Here is an 18,335-nt window from a genome sequence, read left to right on the forward strand (position 1 = left end):
TCCAGCCTGTGATACTCATGTCCTTTAAGTGAGTTAAAAAAATTATCTTCCTCCTTTTGCAGTGCTATTTGACAAACACTGGATCCATGCAACTCTCCACCACTTCATACACACTCCATCCAAATCCCAAAACATTCACTGTCAAATTGCATCCCATTCATCTCTCCACACTTTCACACTTATGTTTCTAGCTTCCCATTCATTCACATACACACCTGTACACCACCCAAATCCTCATCCTTTCAAACTTAGAATATATCCCATCCAACTTCCACCATCTCATACACACACTATATCCTATCCCACACCCAACACTTTGACACCTACACAATACTCCATTCAACTCCTCACCTTTTCTCACACACATTGTGTTCCATTCAATGCAACACACACACACACACACACACACACACACACACACACACACACACACACACACACACACACACACACACACACACACACACACTTTTCCCCAATTCAAGTCCTTACCCTTTCTCACAGTCACTGTAACCTGTCAAATGACTGTGGGTATAAACCCAATTTGCATGGAAATTTTATTTGGCTCTATATTCTGAGTAAATTGTTTTTATTTTGTACTTCAAATAAAATCCATTTTGTTTAAGTTCCACCTTGACTCTCGCTGCAATATCAATACTCTTTCTGTAAATTATCACGAGATGTCCTGAATAGTTTTATAAAAGAGGCAAAGTGAGTCAGCATAAATTGATTGCCAAGGCCCGGGGATTATTTTAGGGAATTGGAATGTTGCATTTGTATACATTTCCCATGGTGAAGTCATTTACAATATAGTGTTATCAGTTTCTGAAGTACAAGTCTTATGTAGTGAAACAGGTCAATACTAATATTTGGGATTCTTCAATGTGAACAGCGATTTATTATCATATTAATGAGAATTTTAAAAATGGCATAGTTTAATAGATTTCTGAGATAGGAATATCACTGTTGTTAAAAGGCCACTCCTATTCAGATTTCTATGCGAATTTTACATTCAAGTTGTCCGTTCTCAAGGAAAGAATGATGGTAATGGATGATTTCTCCATCAGTTTGGATTTTCAATTTTCAATCAGTGATTGCTTATTCATATTTTTTTCACATTTGAAACGCAAAGTCATGATTTCACAAAATTAGGAATCGAAGGTGTTCATTCACAAGCATTTGCAGGATGTTTAAAGAATTATTGTGATTTTGTAAGCTTCTACATCTTGTCAGATATATTAATTTCTATGCAGACGTATAATACTAAATAAGGCAATACTAAATATTCAATTCCAAATAGCAAGAGGGCATTTGGGTATGACATGGGGACAGGATAAATTTGTTATGAGGTGTCAGGTAGTGCTGTTATTCCCCTTGGAAAGTACTCTGCTCATCTTGCAGTTATTTCGATTCACACACGTCTTAACAATGACTCAAACAATGTCTTAAAGTAGATACCTGAAAAGCATCTATTTAATGCAAGGAGTATAGTGTGTAAGGCAGATGAACTTAGGGCTTGGATTGGTGCCTGGGAGTATGACATTATTGCAATTACAGAGATTTGGTTGAAGGAAGGGCGTGATTATTGGCAACTAAATGCTCCAGGATTTGGATGTTTCAGACAGGACAGGGACGGAAGTAAAAGGGGGTTATGATATTACGGTTGTGCTAAAGGAGGACACTATGGAGGTCTTGGGCAGTGAGGCATTATGGGTGGAGCTGAGAAATAAGAAAGGTGCAGTTACATTGTTGGGGCTGTATTACAGACCTCCCAACTGTGAGTGTGAGGTAGAAGAACAAATAGATAAACAGATTATGGAAAAAAGTAGAGGCAATAGGGTAGTGGTGATGGGAGATTTTAATTTTCCCCACATTGACTGGGATACACTTAGCGTCAGAGGTATAGATGGGGTAGAATTTGTAAGAAGCGTTCAGGAGCGCTTTCTAGAGCAATATGTCAATAGTCCAACGAGGGAAGGGGCCATATTGGACCTGGTACTGAGGAATGAGCCAGGACAGGTTGTAGAAGTTGCAGTAGGGGATTTCTTTGGGAACAGTGATCACAATTCTGTAAGTTTTAGAATACTCGTAGATAAAGACGAGAGTGATCCTAAGGGAAGAGTACTAAACTGGGCCAAGGCCAATTATATCAAGATTAGGCAGGAGCTCGGAAATATGGATTGGACACAACTATTTGAAAGGAAGTCCACATTTGATATGTGGGAGGCTTTCAAAGATAGGTTAAAGGTAGTGCAGGATAGGCATGTCCCATTGAAGGCAAAGGATAGGGAGGGCAAGATTCATGAACCATGGATGACAGGAGAAATTGTATGACTAGCCAAGAAAAAAAGGGAAGTGTACATAAGGTCTAGGCAGCTAAGAACAGAAGGGTCTTGGAGGAATATCGGAAGAGTAGAGCAAGTTTTAAACGAGTAAACAAGCAGGCTAAAAGGGGTCATGAAATAGTTTTAGCAAGCAGAATTATGGAGAATCCCAAAACATTTTATTCTTATATAAGAAGCAAGCAGGTAACTAGAGAAAGGATTGGTCCACTAAAGGATAATAAAGGAAGGCTGTGTGTCAAAACTGAGAGATTGCATCAGTGTTTACTGAGGAGAGGAACATGATGAATCTTGAGAGTAGGGATAGAAGTTTGATTAGTCTGGATCACGTTGACATAAGTAGGGAAGATGTGTTGGGTAGACTAGAGGTTTTTAAGGTGGAAAATCCCCAGGACCAGATGGAATCTATCCCAGGTCACTGAGGGAGGTGAGAGAGGAAATAGCTGGGGCCCTGAGAGATATCTTTGTGGCATCCTTAAACACAGGTGAAGTGCAGGAGGACTGGAAGGTTATCTCCCTGTACAAGAAGGGTAATAGGGATATTTCGGGTAACCACAGACCAGTGAGCCTGATGTCGGTGGTGGGAAAGTTGCTGGAGAAGGTACTGAGGGATAGGATCTATTTATATTTTGAAATATAAAATATAAATATAAAATATTTATTTTTTGGGCTTATCAGTAATAGGCAACATAGTTTTGTGCGGGGGAGATCGTGCCTTACCAACTTAATAGAGTTCTTCAAGGAAGTGACCAAGTTGATAGATGAAGGGCTGTTGATGTCATATACATAGACTTAAGTAAGGTGTTTGATAAGGTTCCCCAAGGGAGACTAATAGAGAAAATGAAGTCACATGGTGTGCAAGGTATTCTAGCTAGGTGGATAAAGAACTGGTTGAGCAAAAGGAGACAGAGAGTAATAGTTGAAAGAAATTTCTTGAAATGGAGTAAGGTGACCAGTGGTGTTCCACAGGGAGAAAGTGAGGACTGCAGATGCTGGAGATCAGAGCTGAACATGTGTTGCTGGAAAGGCGCAGCAGGTCAGGCAGCATCCAAGGAGCAGGAGAATCGACGTTTCGGGCATGAGCCCTTCTTCAGGGGTCAGTGTTGGGGCCACTGTTCTTTGTAATATACATAAATGATCTGGAAGTGGGCACTGTTGGTATGATCAACAAGTTTGCAGATGACACAAAGATTGTGGAGTAGCAGAAAGCTACTCTCTTGGTGGAGCAGGTAACGGCTGTCTGGTGGTGTTTTTTTTAAGTCGCAGTATAGTCCAGTTATTGTTTTTATAACGGTTAAAATTTAACGTTCTTTTTAAGCGCCTAGCGCACCCGGAAGCTGGTGTCGCGCTAGCTTACCTGGGAAGGTTTGTTTCTTATAAAAGCGCGCAGGCACCAACGACATAGGTAGGAATAGGGGTGAGGATGTTAGGCAGGCTTTCAGGGAGCTAGGTTGGAAGCTCAGAACTAGAACGAACAGAGTTGTTGTCTCTGGTTTGTTACCCATGCCACGTGATAGAGAGTCGAGGAATAGGGAGAGAGAACAGTTAAATGCGTGGCTACAGGGATGGTGCAGGAGGGACGGATTCCGGTTTCTGGACAACTGGGGTTCTTTCTGGGGAAGGTGGGACCTCTATAAACAGGATGGTCTATACCTGAACCTGAGGGGCACCAGTATCCTTGGGGGAGGTTTGCTAGTGCTCTTTGGGAGGGTTTAAACTAACTCTGCAGGGGCATGGGAACCTGGACTGTAGCTTTAGGGTACAGGACCTTGAGTGTAGGGAGGTTAGGAACATGGCATCGATCTCGAAGGAGGGTGCCTGTAAACAGGAAGGTGGCTTGAAGTGTGTATACTTCAATGCCAGAAGTATAAGAAATAAGGTAGGTGAACTTGCAGCGTGGGGTGGTACCTGGGACTTCGATGTTGTGGCCATTACAGAGACGTGGGTAGAACAGGGACAGGAATGGCTGTTGCAGGTTCCAGGGTTTAAATGTTTTAGCAGGGTCAGAGATGGGCGTAAAAGAGGGGGAGGTGTGGCATTGCTTGTCAAGGATAATATTACAGCGGTGGAAAGGACAATGGAGGAAGACTTGCCATCTGAGGTAGTTTAGGCTGAGGTTAGAAATAGGAAAGGTGAGGTCACCCTGTTAGGAGTTTTCTACAGGCCTCCTAATAGTCCGAGAGAAGTAGAGGAAAGTATTGCGAGGATGATTCAGGAGAAGAGTGAAAGTAGCAGGGTGGTTGTTATGGGGGACTTTAACTTCCCAGATATTGACTGGGAAAGCTATAGCTCGAGTTCGTTAGATGGGTCACTGTTTGTCCAATGTGTGCAGGAGGGTTTCCTGACACAATATGTAGACAGGCCAACAAGAGGTGAGGCTATACTGGATTTGGTTCTAGGTAATGAACCAGGCCAGGTGTTAGACTTGGAGGTAGGTGAGCACTTCGGGGACAGTGACCACAACTCGGTGACTTTTACTCTAGTGATGGAGAGGGATAAGTGTGCACTGCAGGCCAAGAGTTATAGCTGGGGGCAGGGAAATTATGATGCGGTGAGGCATGACTTAGGATGTGTGGATTGGAAAAATAGACTTCAAGGGAAGAACACAAATGACATGTGGAGATTGTTCAAGGAACAGCTAATGGGTGTCCTTGATAAGTATGTACCAGTCAGGCAGGGAGTAAAGGGTCTTGTGAGGGAGCCGTGGTTTAATAAGGAATTGGAATCCCTTGTGAAAGGGAAGAGGGCGGCCTATGTAAAGATGAGGCATGAAGGTTCAGTTGGGGCGATTGAGAGTTATAAGGTAGCCAGGAAGGATCTAAAGAGAGAGCTAAGAGCAGCGAGAAGGGGACATGAAAAGTCCTTAGTTGGTAGGATTAGGGAAAACCCAAAGGCTTTCTATAGGTATGTCCGGAATAAAAGGATGACTAGGGTAGGTATCGGTCCAGTCAAGGATAGTAGTGGGAAGTTGCACGTGGAGGCGGAGGAGATTGGAGAGACACTAAATCAATACTTTTCGTCAGTATTCACTCAGGAACAGGACACTGTTGCTGATGTGAATATTGAGTCACAAGTGATTAGAATGGATGGCCTTGAGGTATGTAGGGAAGAGGTCCAGGGAATACTGGAAAGGATGAAAATAGATAAGTCCCTTGGGCCTGGTGGCATTTATCCTAGGATCCTCTGGGAAGCTAGGGAGGAGATAGCGGAGCCATTGGCCTTGATTTTTATGTCGTCGTTGTCTACGGGAATAGTGCCAGAAGACTGGAGGATAGCGAATGTTGTCCCCTTGTTCAAGAAAGGGAGTAGGGATAGCCCTAGTAACTATAGGCCAGTGAGTCTCACTTCTGTTGTGGGCAAAGTCTTAGAGAGAATTGTAAGGGATAGGATTTATGAACATCTGGATAGGAATAATGTGATCAAGGATAGTCAGCATGGTTTTGTGAAGGGCAGGTCGTGCCTCACAAACCTTATTGAGTTCTTTGAGAAGGTGACCAAGGAAGTGGATGAGGGTAAAGCAGTAGATGTGGTGTATATGGATTTTAGCAAGACGTTCGATAAGGTACCCCATGGTAGGCTAATGCAAAAACTACGGAGGTATGGCATTGAGGGTGCTTTAGAGGTTTGGATTAGGAATTGGCTGGCTGGAAGGAGACAGAGGATAGTAGTTGATGGTATAGGTTCATCTTGGAGTGCAGTTACTAGCGGTGTTCCACAAGGATCTGTTTTGGGACCATTGCTGTTTGTCATTTTTATAAATGACCTAGAGGAGGGGCTTGAAAGCTGGGTGAGCAAGTTTGCGGATGACACGAAAGTCGGTGGAGTTGTGGACAGCGAAGAAGGATGTGGCAGGTTACAGCGGGATATAGATAAGTTGCAGAGCTGGGCAGAAAGGTGGCAAATGGACTTCAATGTAGCTAAGTGTGAAGTCATTCACTTTGGTAGAAATAACAAGAAAATGGATTACTGGGCTAATGATAGGCTACTTGGTAGTGTGGATGAGCAGAGGGATCTTGGTGTCCTTGTACACAGATCTCTGAAAGTTGCCACCCAGGTAAATAGTGCTGTGAAGAAGGCATATGGTGTACTGGGCTTTATTGGTAGAGGAATTGAGTTCCGGAGTCCTGAGGTCATGTTGCAGTTGCATAAGACTCTGGTGCGGCCTCATCTGGAGTATTGTGTGCAGTTTTGGTCGCCATACTATAGGAAGGATGTGGAGGCATTGGAATGAGTGCAGAGGAGGTTTACCAGGATGTTGCCTGGCATGGTAGGATGTTTGTATGAGGAAAGGCTGAGGCACTTGGGGCTGTTCTCATTGGAGAAAAGAAGGTTTAGGGAAGATTTGATAGAGGTGTACAAGATGATTAGGGGTTTAGATAGGGTTGACAGTGAGAACCTTTTTCTGCTAATGGAGTCAGCTGTTACTAGGGGACACAGCTTTAAATTAAGGGGTGGTAGGTATAGGACAGATGTTAGGGGTAGATTCTTTACTCAGTGGGTTGTGAGTTCATGGAATGCCCTGCCAGTAGCAGTGGTGGACTCTCCCTCTTTATGGTCATTTAAGCGGGCATTGGATAAGCATATGGAGGTTATTGGGCTAGTGTAGCTTAGGTAGGCTTCGGTCGGCACAACATCGCGGGCCGAAGGGCCTGTACTGCGCTGTATTTTTCTATGTTTTATGTTCTAAGGGACTGTCAAAGAATACAAGAGAATATAGATAGACTGGAGAGTTGGGCAGAAAAGTGGCAGATGGATTTCAATCCAGACAAATGTGAGGTGATGCATTTTGGCAAGACTAATTCGAGAGTGAATTATACAGTAAACGAAATAGCCTTGGGAAAGGTTGATGGGCAGAGAGATCTGGGAGTGCAGGTCCTTGTACCCTGAAGGTTGCTGCACAGTTGGATAGAGTGGTAAAGAAGGCATATAGTATGCTTGCCTTTATTGGACGGGGTATTGAGTATAAGAGCTGGCAAATCATGTTAAAATTGTACAAGACATTAGTTCGGCCGCATTTAGAATACTGTGTACATTTCTGGTCACCAGATTACCAAAAAGATGTGGACCCTTTGGAGTGCAAAGAAGGTTTACGAAGATGTTGCATGGTATGGAAGGTGCTAGCTGTGAAGAAAGGTTGAGTAGATTAGGTTTGTTTTCATTAGGAAAAAAGGAGATTGAGGGGGGACCTGATTGAGGTTTACAAAATCATTAAGGGTATAATAGACAGGGTGGATAGAGACATGCTTTTTCCCAGGGTGAAGGATTCAATAACGAGAGGTCACGCTTTCAAGGTGATAGGTGGAAAGTTTAAGGAGGATACACATTGCAAGTACTTCACCCAGAGGGTGGTGGTCATCTGGAGCATATTGCCAGCAGAGGTGGTAGAAGCAGGCACAGTAGATTAATTTAAGATGCATCTGGACAGGTGCATGAGTAGGTGGGGAGCAGAGGTATATAGATACTTAGGAATTGACCGACAGGTTTAGACAGTACATTTGAATTGGCTCAGGCTTGGAGGGCCGAAGGGCCTGTTCATGGACTGTAAATTTTCTTTGTTCTTTGTTCTTTGACTCAGAGGATCTCACTCTCCCTTCTGAGTCACAGATGAAGGTTATGGGTTTAAGTGTCATTTCAGTGACCTCAGTACAAAGTCTGGGTTGACGAATCAGAGCAGAAATGATCGGTGAAATGGACTAACGATTCAGTGCATTATTGATCAGTGCAATGGAATGACGATTCAGCACATTATTAATCGGTGCATTGGCAGACGATTCAGCGTAGTATTGATTATTACAATGTACTGATGATTCAGCGCAGTATTGATCACTGCAATGAACTGATAATTCAACTAATTGGTACAATATACTGATCATTCAGTGAAGCATTGATTGGTGCAACAGACTGGCTGATGCAGTGCAATATTGATCAGTGCAACGTGCTGAAAATTAAGTGTAGTATTCAGTACAATAGACTGCTGATTCAGCGCACGTTGATTGGTGAACTGAAGTGATAATTCAGCAGTGTTGATTGGTGAACCAGACTGATAATTCAGCACAATATTGATCTGTGAAACATATTGATGATTCAATGCAATATTGATCGGTACAATGGACTAACAATTCACCAAAGCATTGATTGATACAATGGACTAATAATACAGCGCAGTATTGAATTGTGAAACACCCTAAGAATTGAACACAGTATTGATTGGTGAAAAATACTGAGGATTCAGCACATTATTGATCAGTGAAACATACTGCAATTCAGCGCAGTATTGATTGGTGAAACGTACTGATAATTCAGCGGAATATTGATCGGTGAAACGTACTGATTATTCAACGCAGTATTGATCAGTGAAACACACTGATAATTCAGCACAGTACTATTTAGTGAAATGTACTAATGATTTAGCGTAATATTGATCGATGAAAGAGACTGATTGGTGAAACGTACTGACGATTCAGCGCAATATTGACCAGTGAAGTATATTGACGATTCAGTACAGTATTGATCAGTGAAATGTACTGATAATTCAACATAGCATTAATCGTGAAACATACCGATGACTCAGTGCAGTATTGATCGGTGAAACATACAGATTATTCAGTATAGTATTGATCAGTGATATGCACTGATGATTCGGCTAGTATTGATCAGTGAAATATACTGACAATTCAGCAAATATTGATTGCAACAATGAACTGATGATTCAGCACAGTATTGATCAGTACAATATACTGATGATTTAGTGTAGTATTGATTGGTGAACAGGACTGATAATTCAGCACAATATTGATCTGTGAAACATATTGATGATTCAACGCAATATTGATTGGTATAGCGGACTAAAAATTCGGTGCAGTAGTGATTGGTATAATGGGATAATAATATAGCACAGTATTGATCAGTGAAACATAATGACGATTCAGTGCAGTATTGATCAGTGAAACATACTGATGATTCAATGCAGTATTGATCTGTGAAACATACTGATGATTCGCCACAATATTGATCAGTGAAATATACTGACGACTCAGCACGTATTGATTGGTGAAATATACTGATAATTCAGTGCAGTATTGATTGGTGCAGCGTACTGATAATTCAGTGCAGTATTGATATGTGAAACACATTGATGATTCAATGCAATATTGATCAGTCAAACATACTGATGATTCAGTGCAGTATTGATCTGTGAAACATATTGATGATTCGCCGCAATATTGATCAGTGTGCGATATTGATCTGACGACTCAGCACATATTGATTGGTGAAACATACTGATAATTCAGTGCAGTAACGATTGGTGAAGCATACTGATAGTTCAGTGCAGTATTGATTGGTGTAACATACTGACAACTCAGCGCAGTAATAATCGGTGAAGCATACTGACGATTCAGTGCAGTATTGATTAGTGAAACGTACTGATGATTTAACACAGCACTGATCGTGAAACACACTGACAATTCAGCACAGTATTGATCAGTGAAACATATTGGCAATTCAGTATCGATTGATGAAAAAGACTGACGATTTAGCACAGTATTGATTGGTGAAGCATTCTGATAATTCAGCGCAGTATTGATCGGTAAAACATACTGATGATTCAGCGCAGTATTGATCCGTGAAACATACTGATGATTCAGCGCAGTATTGATCAGTGAAACATACTGACGATTCAGCACAGTATTGAACGGTGAAACAACGCTGACAATTCAGTGTAGTATTGATCGGTGAAGCATACTGATGATTCTGCGCAGTATTGATCAGTGAAACGTACTGACGATTCAGCGCAGTATTGATCAGTGAAACATACTGACAATTCAGTGCAGTATCGATTGATGAAAAAGACTGACGATTCAGCACAGTATTGATTGGTGAAGCATTCTGATAATTCAACGCGGTATTGATCGGTGAAACATACGGACAATTCAGCACAGTATTGATCGGTGAAACATAATGACGATTCAGCGCAGTATTGATCAGTGAAACATACTGACAATTCAGTGCAGTATCGATTGATGAAAAAGACTGACAATTCAGCACAGTATTGATTGGTGAAGCATTCTGATATTTCAGCGCAGTATTGATTGGTGAAACATACTGATGATTCAGCGCAGTATTGATCAGTGAAACGTACTGACGATTCAGCGCAGAATTGATCAGTGAAACATACTGACGATTCAGCATAGTATTGAACGGTGAAAGAACACTGACAATTCAGTGTAGTATTGATCGGTGAAGCATACTGACGATTCAGCGCAGTATTGATCAGTGAAACATACTGACGATTCATCGCAGTATTGATCACTGAAACGTACTGACGATTCAGCACAGTATTGATCGGTGAAACAACACTGATAATTCTTCGCAGTATTGATCGGTAAAACATACTGACAATTCATGGCAGTATTGATCAATGAAACATACTGATAATTCAGCGCAGTATTGATCGGTGAAACATACTGATGTCACAGCACTCTATTGATCATTGAAATGTACTGATGATTCAGCTCAGTATTTATCAGTGAAACATTCTGATGATTTAGCACAGCATTAATTGGTGAAACATACTGACAATTCAGCGTAGTATTGATCAGTGAAACATACTGACGGTTCAGCGCAGTATTGATCAGTGAAACGTACTGACGATTCAGCACAGTATTGATCAGTGAAACATACTGACAATTCAGCGCAGTATTGAACGGTGAAACAACACTGACAATTCAGTGTAGTATTGATCGGTGAAGCATACTGACGATTCTGTGCAGCATTGATCAGTGAACGTACTGACGATTCAGCGCAGTATTGATGGTGAAACATACTGACGATTCAGCGCAGTATTGATTGATGAAAAAGACTGACGATTCAGCAAAGTATTGATTGGTGAAACATTCTGATAATTCAACGCGGTATTGATCAGTGAAACATACTGACAATTCAGCACAGCATTGATCGGTGAAACATAATGACGATTCAGCACAGTATTGATCAGTGAAACATACTGACGATTCATCACAGTATTGATCAATGAAACATACTGATAATTCAGCACACTACTGATCGGTGAAACGTACACATAGTTCAGCGCAGCATTGATTCTATGAAACATACTGATGTCACAGCGCTCAATTGATCATTGAAATGTACTGATGATTCAGCTCAGTATTTATCAGTGAAACATTCTGACGATTTAGCACAGCATTGATTGGTGAAACATAATGACGATTCAGCACAGTATTGATCGGTAAAACAACACTGACAATTCGTCGCAGCATTGATCGGTAAAACATACTGACAATTCATCGCAGTATTGATCAATGAAACATACTGACAATTCAGCGCAGTATTGATCAGTGAAACATACTGATGATTCAGCGCAGTATTGATCAGTGAAACCTACTGACAATTCAGCGCAGAATTGATCGGTGAAACATACTGACAATTCAGCGCAGTATTGATTAGTGAAACATATTGACAATTCAGCACAGTATTGATTGGTGAAACAACACTGACGATTCAGCACAGTATTGATGGTGAGACAACACTGACAATTCATCGCAGCATTGATCAGTAAAACATACTGACAATTCATCACAGAATTGATCAATGAAACATACTAATAATTCAGCACAGTACTGATTGGTGAAACGTACTCATAGTTCAGCGCAGCATTGATTCTATGAAACATACTGATGACACAGCGCTCTATTGATCATTGAAATGTACTGATGATTCAGCGCAGTATTGATTGGTGAAACACACTGATGATTCAGTGCAGTATTGATCAGTGAAGCATTCTGACGATTTAGCACAGTATTGATTGGTGAAACATACTGACAATTCATCGCAGTATTGATTGGTGAAAAATACTGATGATTCAGCGCAGCATTGATCGGTGAAATATACTGACCATTCAGCACAGTATTGACCGGTGAAATGTACTGACCATTTGGCGCAGTATTGATCAGTGAAACTTACTAACGTTTCAGCGCAGTAGTGGTCGGTGAAACGTACTGATGATTCAGTGTAGTATTGATCAGTGAAACATATTGATAATTCAGCATAGTACTGATCGGTGAAATGTACTCATAGTTCAGCACAGCATTGATTCTATGAAACATACTGATGACACAGTTCTCTATTGATTGGTGAAATGTACTGACGATTCAGCGTAGTATTGATCGGTGAAACATACTGATGATTCAGTGCAGTATTGATCCGTGAAACATACTGACAATTCAGCGCAATATTGACCAGTGAAACATACTGAAAATTCAGCAACGTATTGATTGTTACAACAAACTGGTGATTCAGCGCAGTATTGTTCGGTACAATATACTGATATTCAGTGTAGCATTGATCAGTGCAAAAGAGTGATGATTCAGGGCAATATTTATTAGTGCAACATGCTGCCATATCAGTGCAGTATTGATTGGTACAACAGACTGCTGTTTTAGTACAGTATTGATTGGTGATCTGGACTGATAATTCAGCACACTATTGATTGGTGAATCAGACAGACAATTCAGCATAATATTGATCTGTGAAACATATTGATGATTCAATGCAATATTGATTGTTACAACAGACTAACAATTCAGCACAGTATTTATTGATACAACAGGATAATGATTCAGTGCAGTATTGATCGGTGCAATGTACTAATGATTCAGCACCATATTGATCAGTGAAACGTACTCACGATTCAGCGCAGTATTGATCGGTGAAATACACTGACGATTCAGTGTAGAATTGATCAGTGAAACATACAAAGCAGTTTTGATTGGTGAAACGTCCTGATAATTCAACTTAGTATTGATCAGTGATACGCATTGATGATTCAGCATGGTATTGATTGGTGAAACATACTGATTATTTAGTGCCGTACTGATCGGTACAACGTACTGAAGATTCAGTGCAGTATTGATCAGTACAATGGTCTGGCTTGCACAATGCATTGTTATAGGTGGAGGGGTTCCTGAGCTAGGGCTTTGTCTGCTCTCTTGTCTGAGATTCCATAATATCATTTTACAGAAGAGCAGAGGGGGTTCTTCTAGAGACTCTGATTAACATTTATCTGTTAGCCATTTCCTCATGATAATCTACCCAGGAACGCCACTGTTTGTGGTCCCCTGCTTTGTGCAAATAGCTACTCTATTATTCTTCAAAGTATTAGATACTAAATTTGAAAAAAAAATGACTCATTACTTGTGGAGTCCTTTGGAAAGTCCTGAGGACATGGATCAGGTCACATTATATCACTAAATATTCCACTAATTCTGATGCAGGACCATACTCTGCAAATATTCACTGAAATATTTGGAATCATTCCCACCATACCCAACCACCCTCATTCTTTAACCATTTTTGACTGTGTTACTGTTTCTGAGAAAATAATAAGAAGTATTTCCAAAAATTGAGTCAAGTTCCATATGCTTGAATCTCACTATGTCATTCACTATTTCTTTAAAAAGTAATTTCCTTGAGAAATTAATCATGTGGAAATGAATGATATAAATAATTTTAGTTACTTAATACCAGTTGAACGTAAGCACTGCTGAGAAGAGACAGATTGTTATTCCATGTTATATTACTCAGTGTTAAAACTATGTATTTTGTCTTACCTTTTTACCCACATTTGGTGATGGTGCAGACACAGCATATACTTGAAACATGGTGTGTTTCCATGGCATGATTTTCCTGGAAGAGGTCACTATCCCATAGGATATATCTTGAAAGCAGCACATTGCATCAAGCTCACTTGACCAGAAGACTGATTACACTTGGCCCATTGGAAATACTTGCACATCTTACACTGCTGAACCTGTTGGCTCAGAGGTAAGGACACTACATATTCCACCACAAGCCCTCCCAATATAAACACACAAACAATTGAAAAAATATTTGTTATAGCTTTTAAACTAACTCGACTAATGGAAAATAAAACAATGAATTGCGGATTCTGGAAATCTGAAACAAAAACAGAAACTGCTAGGAAAACTCAGCATGTCAGGCAGAATCTGTGGAGAGAAAGCAGAGTTAACATTTTGGGTTCAGTGACCTTTCTTTAGAAGGTTCTGAAGAAGGATCACTGGACCTGAAACATTAGCTTTTCACAGATGCTGCAAGACCTGCTGAGACTCTTGGAAAACTTTCTGAAGAATTTGTTATGCTTTTAAACCAAACATTTGAAAACATTCACTCATAGTTAGAACATGGATTGGCAGACTGCAAAAACCTGTGGGTTGCAAATGGATTATGGAGCATGCCCTAGATATCGGTGTCTGCTTTTCAACATCGAAGTCGCTTGTACCAAACGGCAAGCTGCATCCATCAGATTTCCGCACTGGTATCCTTGTCATGCTGTCCCAGCATCCAGCTTATTTGGCCAAGTTTGGTAAGATGATTATGAATACCTATGAGGTCAGCTGTGAAATTTATCAAGGCATTTAATAAATGCGAATTGTTGTCAATTGACTGCAGCATCTCACCATAACACCTATGAAAATGATGGAGTGAAATAATTTTCAACACTGAGATGGAACCACCATACTTCCTCACTTGATTCTGCCAACACTTCACCACAATAGCATGTCATTCAGTCACCTGTAAGATTCAGTCCCACAAAACTACTGGCTTATTCTTTTTTAAAAAAAAACTAGTTGATTTATGTATTTCAGGGAACTATATCTGCTGTCATTATCTGATCTGCCCCGTAATAATGTGGTTGATCCTTAACTGGCCTCTAAATGGCCAAGCAAATTTCTCAGATGTACTGAAGTATCTGCTTGCAACAGGGCACCTTCACCTTCTCAAGGGCAGTTAGGAACTGGCATTAAATGTCACACTTGGCCAGAAATGTTCAAATCCTGTGAAGGAAATGTTTAAAACAAAAAATTAATCTTAGTGCTGTGCATTCAGCTTTTCTGTAATAGATATAGCATATTAAAATATATATACCTTTTTTAGAATATGTGTGTGTGGTACAAATATGTGAGGTGTTGGATTAAATGTAGATGAAGTCCATAGTATGAGATTATTTAATCTTTAATTTCACTCTTTACATACTTTCAATTTATCCCAAGATAGAGTTTATCTGAATTATTCATTTCCTGAGCTAACTGAGGAAAGACAGGTAAAATTTCCAGAGAATAACTGTTTAAAATTTCTTTGAATCCTTCTGCTCATCTCACAGAACTCTCAAATGCAAACCTAATTTGGGTCCATTTTATCCTTAAGCATAACAAGTCATCTTATATTTTAAAAATTCACAAATTCAAAGTAAGTAAGTAAATTACCTGTGGGCCTCTTCATGTCTGTAAGTACTTTGGCCTGAACATAATAGGGATCTAAGCAAAGTAAGCTATGCTGTGATTTGTGGCAGAATGGGGTGAGAGTTTGGCAAAGCCATCTTGATGTCAGGACTATTTCGGTCAATCTTTTATGCTTTTGCCAAGTGATAAGGCACGTTTCCTGCAAGGTGGCAGCGAGTTGCCAATTAAGGGGGGGTAATTGCTTTGAATGCCCTATTCGTCGCACAACTCATCTCATTAAGATTCAGCTTCTTCACTTACCAAATGGGGTGGACACCAGGAATTCTCAATATGGATGTAAGAATGGATATCTGTTGATTTCAGCTCATTGCTTGCTGTGACCATTGTTCATATTGCTTAGCACCATCTGCATCTGCATTGGCACAGTGGCTTAGTGGTTAGCACTGCTGCCTCACAGCACAAGAGACAAGGATTCAATTCCAGCCTTGGTGACTGTCTGTGTGTGGTTTGCACATTCTCCCCATGTCGACATAGATTCCCATCAGTTGCTCTGGTTTCCTCTCATAGTCCAAGGATGAGGTGAATTAGCCATGGCAAATTGCTCTGTAGTATCCAGGGATGTGCAGGCTAGATGGATTAATCATAGTAAATGTGGAGTTATAGGGATAACATGGGGGCTGGGTTTGGGTGGGATGCTCTTCAAAGGATTCATGGCTCTACCCACGCTGTAGTGCTTCTATGCTCTCAAAGCACAATCCATGGCCACTAGCCAAATGCACCCCTCGTCAACGTACTCTACTCATATCACTGCTCTGATCTATCTGCAGGATGCTTACAAAGCACAGACTTGCTGGGTTAACAATGGAATTCTTATGCAAGGAAACAATGAACCTGGGGCAAGCTCCAACTCAAGGACTGGGCCATGCTGCATCTCAGGAATGTTCACAAACTCACTTGGCACTCACTCACTTTGCACCCACCTTCATGCTGTAGCATCTATGCCTTGTCCTGCCTTACCATGCCGATTAGAACAGTCACACAGCCAAGCTGCTTGCTTTGCTGTCAGCAGTCTTCAGCCAAGAGGTAGACATCTTGCTGTACAACAGTGTGCTGTGCCCATCTCACATTTTCACCACATGCCAGCAGCTTATGCGGCAAGTACACTGTGCAGAGTGATCAAGCAGCCCTGTCTAAAGATCTGAGGGGTGTAGCCCTCACCAAAGTCCAGGGAGGCCCCCATCAGTAAAGGAGTAACACAATAAGCCAAGGGCAGAGTCCAATCCAAGTCCAAGGGATTGGCCATGATCAGGCTGCTCTCAGTCAGGTGGTCCATGCTGCTACAGTTCATAGAATGAATCATTGTTAATCCTGTGACTTCATAGTGGCAGGCTGGGTGGAAAGATTGATGTGGTCAGTGAGATATACAGGATAAGCTTAGTTATCTGAACATCAATTATCCTAATGTCAGATTGGCCGAACAAGACCTCAAGGTCCCTGTACTGTACATGCATTTCAACTGAAGTAGGAAAATTATTTTCCTCATGTATTTAATGCATCATTTTGTAAATTTGAACAGGAATATAGATGCAAATATGCTTTAATAAATAATTAACTTGAAATATATACTCAAGACATGATGTTAGAGTTAAGTCTTACACTTTCTACAAAAAGGCTCTCCGATACTTATTCTCCCTGAGTACAAAGGTTTGTGACTGTGAACACACATCAACAACATATGTGCAAGCCCAAGCTGTGCGCTCTAACAGCAAGATTCGCTCTCAACATTGACTTGTTCCATTTTACAAACCCAACAATTTTTTTCCTCAGCTCATTCTCTGGAGAGTTAAAGCAAAAAATGCTCTCACACTTTTCATTTCCGTTGCTTTTTCTTCCAGTTATCCCATGATGACTCTTTCTTTCCAAACAAAAAGTAGTTCAACATCTTGCAGCTGCCAAGAAATTTTAATTGTTTTTTGATGGGGGAGAGCAAATCGTGCACATGTGAAAATAAACAGGAGGAAAACTTGCCGGACGGAAACATGAGGAAAACATTACACCCTAAAAAAGAATTGAAGAGAGGATGGAAACTGAAGTCAGCAAAAATATCTTCCCTTTCTCTTGAGCTCTCCCTGTATTTTGTGCCTCTCTCTCTGTCTAAGCGTTCGGCTGTCACTGAAGAGGGGGGGACAGCACTTGGTTAGTCTGGACAGCGGGACAACACAGAACAGAGAGATGCTGGCTGCAGTCAAGGACCAGGATAAAGCTGAGGAAAATGTCAGTGAAAAATTTCACAGTCTTCAGTCAAACTTGAGTCAAAAAGTGATATTATTGTAAAATATCATGAATTTTTAAGCAATACCCAGTGTTTGTACACATTTTATCGATTGAATGAAATAAAACCTCTGTAAACATGCTATTTTATGTAATTATGTTCAGTATGGCTTTCTTTGTTTATGATCAGATTAGTTTATCCGAATAATCAATTATCTGAAAAAATACTCCCCACTCATCTTCTTCGGATAATCACGTTTATTCTGTACACATGTACAGACATCAGTCAAGCATTAAAATAAAGCAAAGAACTGCAGGTGCTGAAGATCTGAAACAGAAATTGCTGTAGGAACTCAACACATCTGGCAGTATCAGTGCAGAGAAAGCAATCACTTTTGAGTGAGTATATATATGCAGAACAGGAAGTGGGGTGGGGGGAACTAAC

This window comes from Hemiscyllium ocellatum, chromosome 2 (assembly GCF_020745735.1).
Source record: "Hemiscyllium ocellatum isolate sHemOce1 chromosome 2, sHemOce1.pat.X.cur, whole genome shotgun sequence".
NCBI lineage: Eukaryota > Metazoa > Chordata > Chondrichthyes > Orectolobiformes > Hemiscylliidae > Hemiscyllium > Hemiscyllium ocellatum.